This window comes from Balaenoptera ricei, chromosome 9, assembly GCF_028023285.1.
Source record: "Balaenoptera ricei isolate mBalRic1 chromosome 9, mBalRic1.hap2, whole genome shotgun sequence".
NCBI lineage: Eukaryota > Metazoa > Chordata > Mammalia > Artiodactyla > Balaenopteridae > Balaenoptera > Balaenoptera ricei.
Window position 1 is genome coordinate 40,914,023 of NC_082647.1, and position 7,804 is coordinate 40,921,826.

Consider the following 7,804-nt stretch of genomic DNA (forward strand, 5'->3'; position numbering starts at 1 on the left):
TTACATCCAACATAGTCAAATGTTCAAACCTTTTGACATTTGACAACTTCCCAAAATCAAATTCTAAATGGAGTCTTTTTTACCTCAAAGCAACTTTGAGATTTTCCAGAAGACCTCTGGAAAACCTCAAAGAATTTGTCTCTCACCTTGTAAAAGAGAGATGTTAAGCTAATGAGATTTATTTGGTATGTTACATTACATGGGAGCACTGTCAAGTAAGAAGTGATGATAATCCTCCTTATGTTATCTGTATAGGGGTATATGTTGTTAACATAGCTATTTCAGAAATTGTCTAAAGTCTTTAGAAATTTGTCAATACTGTCATTGTCCAATTATTATCTAATATTATTATATGCCACAAAAATAACTACATTTCCTTGTCAAATGAACTCTCATCAGATCTTTAACCATGGCCATTTTTTAGGCTTTTTTCATTTACATATAGTTACTGTTTTACTCTGATGTTTTTTGAGGTACTTAATCTTCAGAGAGATTCATAGAATGGACTTTGACAAATATTCTAGAATATAGGTTTCTGAAAACTTTAAGATCATAAAACTGAACTGGGTAAGAATTTCCATTAAGAAAAACTGGATTCAAGCAGAATAATAATTAATAATATGGGACTGAATAAACTGATGAGGATGATCATGATTTTTTTACAACTTTTTCTTTGAAACATTACTGGTTCCTTAATGTTTTGTTTTTCCAGATTTAAGGAAAACTTTTTCTTTTTTCTCTTAAGATATCTATGACTTACAGTAATTTTACAAAGTAAACCTCTGTAAACAGAACTGAAATATTTACTTTTCTCCCTACCTAATCCCGCCAGAATTCAGAAATTTATTGAGTATTTTTCTTTTCATAGCAATATAGTTGTCTGCATAACTTCAGTAAGGATCTGTTCTCCTTGTAACAAGACATGATTGGAAACATTGGTTATATTACCAAGGCTTTGACTGGAATATCATATTTGAGAATTCCATAAAGTCAGATATGACCAAACAGTTTTAAGGAACTAAGGTTGACTTTAAGGAGCCAATAAAACTTACGAAAAATTCCAAAAAGCAGATTTAAAATGAGTATATATGGTCAATCACTATTCTTGCTACATTTACATAAATAAGCAGGTCAAATTTAATGAGACTAGACCTATTTTGCAAACAAATTAGTCTTGCTGTGATTATCTTTGATAGAAATGAGGGTGTTTGTAGAAAAAAAATTATGTTTCAGTAGAAAATTATAACACAACCTTGTGGATATCAGATTCTAGTTCCATTTATTGTCTTTGAGGTTTTGTTATATATCTATAAACCAAACTAGATCCTGAATTCTTCTAGTATCCTCAATTATCTGGTTACAACTCTCCAGACTAACATTTCCAATTTTCTCCCACCCCTTTTGAATTGGAATCACTAAGAACAAAGACTGCCCTTTAACCTCCCTGGCAGGGACCATACCAGGTACGCCTCACTGCCCAGAAGGCAGCCAAACTTCAGGGACTTGAAACTTGGGTCCACATCCCCCAATTAAAATGGGCTCCTCTAGACTCTTGGAACTGCACACTAGCTGGAGATCTAAAATTAAAATCGTCTAGGGAGGTTCCTCCCCAGAAGCAGATGGCATTCTGAGGTAGACAGCTCTCCCAAACTCAGAGATCAAGATCTTCATCTCCAATATAAAACTTTATTCCTTTTGCCTTTTCACTACTTAATTTTTCTCTCTGTTAGTGCACGGGAAGACAGAGCTCCTTAAGTTTGGCAAATGTTGCTTAATTTACTGCTAAGCCCATAGCTGAACAACAAAGTGCCTATATTTTCTTGCTAAGGTGGTTTTAGATAATAGGATTGCTTTAGATTACTTCTTGGCTGAACAAAGAGGAGTTTGTGCCATAGCCAATACTTTCTGCTCTACCTGGATCAACACCTGTGGTATTGTAGCAAATAGAGGAAATAAACAAATAAACTGCTTGTCTAAAACAAGCTGTTGCCTCTTCAGGTATACTCTTTGATTTATTTGAGACCAACTGGTTTGGTTCACGGGAGCCCTAGCTAAGGAGTATACATGATTCTCTTGGCATTATCTTCCTAATAGCTATCATTGTAGTCTCCCTGATGCACTTTCTCTCAAAAGTCTTAAATGCATGTCCACAGCCACCAGTAGTACACTAGATGGTCTCACAATGCTTGGAGAAACAGAAACAAGATGAACAGCAGAAACAATCTCTTCCACAGATCTGACATCATAACCTATGAGTTTCACAATGAGACGAGAGCAACTTAACTCTGATGGTGACTGATAGTGGCGCTAATGCAACACGGAGGCCATTTCTCCCTCTTCCCTAGAAAAGTATCTCCCTGAGCTCCTAACCACTTTCGGTTTGGCACTGCCCAATTCCAATTGACTTTTTTGCTCAAATAAACTCTTAAAATTTTGAAAAATAAATAAAGTAATAAGGTAAAACAGGTCATAAACTAACTTTGAAGCAATTCTGATAGAGGGGTTTTAAAAACATTTTGAAAAATAGATATTTTTCAAATTTGTTTATAGCTTCCCAAGGTAATTCCTTAAAATAGCAACCCTAAACTGAGTGATTGCTTCTATATTCATTAAAAAAAAAAAAATCACATTTATTCTCATCTGTTTTATATAATTAAAATTAATTCTAGTTTCAGACACCAATTTAGATATTCTAATCACCATTGATGCTTGATATGTCATAAACCAAAGCTGAAAATTATTTCTTGTATCTGCTAATCCCAAGAAATAATTTTCAGCTTTCGTTTATTTAGCAGATGCAAATTGGTATATATAGAATGGATAAACAACAAGGTGCTACTTATAGCACAGGGAACTATATTCAATATCCTGTGATAAACCATAATGGAAAAGAATATGACAAAGAGTGTATATACATGTATAACTGAGTCGCTCTGCTGTACAGCAGTAATTAACACAACATTGTAATTCAACTATACTTCAATAAAAAATAAATTTTAAAAAAATCTACAAAAAAAGAAAATCATTTCTTGTTATGTACATTCTTCAGGGTTTATATAACAAGGAATAAGGTTGTATATATTACACATATGATACTCTTGATGATGGTTACATAAAGGGCAGATTTCCATAGTTAGAATGAAGAACAGATTTGTGTTTCACATCTTGACATTAAGGATAAAATACTCACATAAACTGGTTAAAAATCTTTTGGTTTCAGTGTGATTAAATAATATGCTTGCATCAACATTTATTCACTTTGCTGTGAATTCTTGGCCTCAGTGTACATTATCAGAAACATGAGACATGCTCCCCAGTTTTCTTATTTCTCAAAGTAAGAGGTTTTTCTCCCAGTACTGGCTGCCATAACTGTCTCAAAGAAAACAATACGTCCTTAGCCACAAAGATAAATTATAGAAGAACTAAAAAAAAAAAAAAAGTTAGGTTTACTGATTTAAGAGGCACTTGGTGAGCTTTCAGACCTCAATTAAGGCTGTGATTTGAGAAAAAGAAAATGAATTTTCCAAGCAATTAGGTGGTAATAGATCTAATGGCTTTGGGGGAAAAGAAACGGGTATATTTAACTTTGAAAAGTGGCTGCTGTGCATGTGTTATATAATCTCTTTTGATAAGTATTTTTGCTCCAAATACCTTTTTTAATTATCTGAAAATGCCTTTTGCAGGGAATTATAAAGAGTAACAACCACAAAGGAGACAGGCATTCTGCCCTACTGAGTCAACAGCATTCACTTTTCTAAAAACATCTCACATTAATTTCATAATACTCACTTTAAAAGGTCCAAAAATATGTGCTTACCAATAAACCATATGGTCTCAGAAGGATATTTTACAAGAAAATGTGTCAGCTTTCATAAACTTCCACAGGGGACCCTTTTCCTTTTGAAAGAAGAAAATCTGACATTGAAAACACAGTGGAATTTGAGCATGAAAGAGACTTTTTAGCAGCATGAGAATGCAATAGAATCCAACAAAATCAGTACATTTTATATTAAAGTAAGGCCCTGTGCTTAGCTCATTCGTGGGACAAAAGAACAAACCATTGGTTACAGTGATGCAGCACAGGTATTCAAATTAATGGAGATTGAAGTTCCTCATTTACTTATTGTTAAAGGACAAGCTAAGATCGATTCATCTGAAAACAGAGCCACATTGCTATACCTTATTCCTTAGGTAAAAATCTTTCTTTAAGCTCTTTTTTTCACAGTGTGCAATTTTCTTCATTATTTAACCCTACTTTTTTCCCTGCCAATTCTCTAGAGTGCCAAAATGTGTTCTACAAAGCTTCACAAGGAGGAAATCCTCCATCCACTAGTTCTGTATGAGCAGAAAATAAATTCTCTGAGCTTTGTTGCCTGCCTCTTCCAGACGCCAGAAGCCTGACCTCTCTAACCTACAGAATAGCAAAATGAGTTGGCTTTAGGGTACAGAAAATATTTCAAGCTAATCAACTGAATGAGGTTTCTCTAAAAGAAGGCATAAAATTAAAACACATAATGGTTACACCTAAAACGCGGCTGGAGACAAAAGAAGTTTAATGTCTGCTTTGCTGGGGTTGGAATAATTGTTCACAAAATAGGAATGCTGAGGTCATATCACCAATTAATCAATGAGTAATCAGTGGGACAATAGCCAACCCATTCAGTCACTTTAACCACATTGATAATGAATATTGATTTCTAAAATCAAATCTTTCAGGAGTTGATCATCTGTTTACTCAGATGACAAAACCAATGGGTCAGTTCCACTGCCTATCTGGCCCCTTATGTGGTAAAATCTGAAGAGTGCTTGCTGTTGTCTGAGATTGAAGCATAAAGATATTGGTGCTAACAGAAAAGCAGAAGCTCTCCTAACCCCAGGAGCCCTAACCCCCAAGAGAGGAAGCAAAGGGACTATAAGAGAAGCAGAGGTTATACCCAGCTCAAGAAAAGCTGGGACAGGACATCAGTGCCACAGAATTAGGCAGGAGAAAGCAGCACAGGTCATGCAGCCAAAGTAACACAGGGTCAAGCTAAAAGCACTAACACCTAATTAGTCATAACTACAACTGGCATATGTTGAACACAAATATTTGCCAGGAATTGTGTTTATCTCAGCAAATCTTGACAGCAGCCTTTGATAGTTTCTATCTCCCTGTTAAGGAGAGGGAAACTGAGACTCAGAAAGCCAGTGGTGGAATCGGAAACAAACCCAGGCAATATAATTTCACCGCCCATGCTTTTGCCAGAAGCCCTCAGGAGCACTGGCTGAAGTGAGGAAATGGCAAACATGAGCAGGGAAACCGAAATGAATCAGCCAAACATCAAGGGAGGGGTAAAAGGAGTCAGTGGACAAATGTTTAAGAGGTTGAGCCCGACAGCCAGGACCAGCAGGTAGGTGTGTGATGCTGCTTTGGAAGCCTGTGCTCAGCCTCATCCAGCAGCTGTGACCTGTCCCTCTTTAACCACTTGTAATTACAAACCACCATCACATAGGGATGACTAGAAATAGCCATCTTGGTAAGCCTGGATCATTCAAGAACACATTCTGCAGGTCAAATAGAACTCTTTCATTTCTCCTCATTTAAAAAAAAAATTATCAAAAATATTGCTTTGACAAGCACGTACCAACATGTGGAATATCATGCCTTCATCTGAGGTCTCAAAACATTTCATAAACACTCTCACAGTGGCCCTCACAAAAGAATCATTTTTATTCAGTGCCCTGAAGCTAGGGTTGGAATATTAGAGAAGAGTCCAGTATCTTCCTATGACCCTGCAGGGTATCTTGTACTTTCACCTAGGCTAGAGAGAAGACAGTGATGATTTAGAAATTGGAATCCCACAGCTTGTTTTGCAGGGATTACACATACTTCTAGAACCTCCGAAGGATGTGTTGCTTACTGTGAATCAAGGAATCGGTGGCAGAGTGTATGGGGCCTACCAGATTAATCGCATTGCCTGCATTGATTTGTTAAGCAACTAGAACATGTGCCTTATAAAGTCCTATACCCATTATGCCATGCTGGTAAATAGCCAGCTTTAATCTTCAGTATCTTTAAATTGTTGCCATTGTATTATATTGTCCTCAGTGGATCCATGCATTTCTGCTTATAATTCTTCTATTTCTAGAAGTGTGGTTTGTAAAGAAATAGATCTGACCAGTAAAACCCATAATATGGAATTGATTCTCTTTACTAAATATATTTATAGCACTTTATATTTACAAAGGATTTTGTTGTTGCTGCTGCTGTTTGCATTTTCAATGGATCTTATTTAGGTAAGTGTGGCTATTTTCATCTTACTCTGGAAGGCTAAAGATCACATTGCTACAATTTACCCACTAAACCCCAGACCAAAACAATTAGAAGTCTGCTGATACCCAACACAATGTTTGGCTCATTTTTTCTTTCACTGAGGCAAAAGGTAAAGAAATATAGACAATTAACAATTTCCATTTAACTAATGACTATAGATATATAGGCTGAATGATTCAGACCAAACACTTCCTTAATTCTCATTTTATATCAGTACTAGTATTTCTGGCAAGAATTACTCATTAAATAGCATATGTACTGATATTTTAACTTGTCTTCAGTCATGAAGGTTTGGGTACACACATGCTATAGAACAAGCACTGTAATTAGCTCTAGGGGGCTCTAAGGGCAAGCACAGGACAAAAGGCCCAGCCCACTTCAAGTGACTTCAAGTGTGCTCAGAAAGACACAACATACACACACAAAATGTCCTGAGAAACCAATATACCCAAAGATGTGGGGCAATATTCATGTCAAACCCTAATAAATATATCCAACTGCAGGGCTGAGAAAACTTACTGAGCCACAGTCAACAGCCACCTGGTTTCAAACAATACTGAGCCAAACCAAATTCCAGCATAACAAACAAATAGGTAACATTCTTTGCTTTGCTGTGATAGTGTTTGGTAGCATAAACTGAGTGAATACATGCTAAAACAATGGTTCTCAAAGTGTGGTCCCAGACCCACAGCATCAGCACTACCTGGCACTTGTTAGAAGTACATATTCTCAGGCCCCTTCCCAGACTTACCAAACCAGGAACTCTGGGGGAAGAAGCCTACAATCTGTTTGCAGAACTTTTCCAGGGGATTCTGATGCACACGAAAGAAAAGTCATCCGCTTCAGGTCCAATGAGATCAGGAATGTTTCCTGAAGGAAAAGAACCTTTAATCAGACTTGACAAGAATTAGAAGGTTTGCCTGAACTACAAGCAAGACCAGAAAAACAGATTAAATATTTACCTTTTCAAAGAAGTTTAGGCTCTGTTTAAATGCTAAACCTTATCATGCAACTACTTTGGCGGATCTATTGAATATTTTCCATTGATGTTGCAGCCTCAAAAATATACACTTCCCACCCAGCCATCTTAAAAAATATTGATAAGCACCCCAAAATACTTGAGAATATACATGCTATCATTCAAGATGAAATGTGAAGTATTTCCCTTCACTGATCATTGTTATTTCTTTTCTTTGTCCATTTCATAAACTCAAAGGTGAAATCTGTAGAAAATTTACAAACTATAAAGAGGCTGAAATTAATGTGAATACGAATCCACAAAGATTACTAAATTCTAGTCAAGATTTTTTTTAAAGTTCTTATTTTTTTTGCTACAGATTACAGTTTTTCTTAATACAAATACACTATATTTTTCATTAGGCTCCATTTCATAACAATCTTAGTGCTCTACTTCCTCCTTGTGGTGAAAATTAGAATTTTACTATTTTTGAAATCTAAAGGTTGACAGTGAACAGCAAAGGCTTATTTATA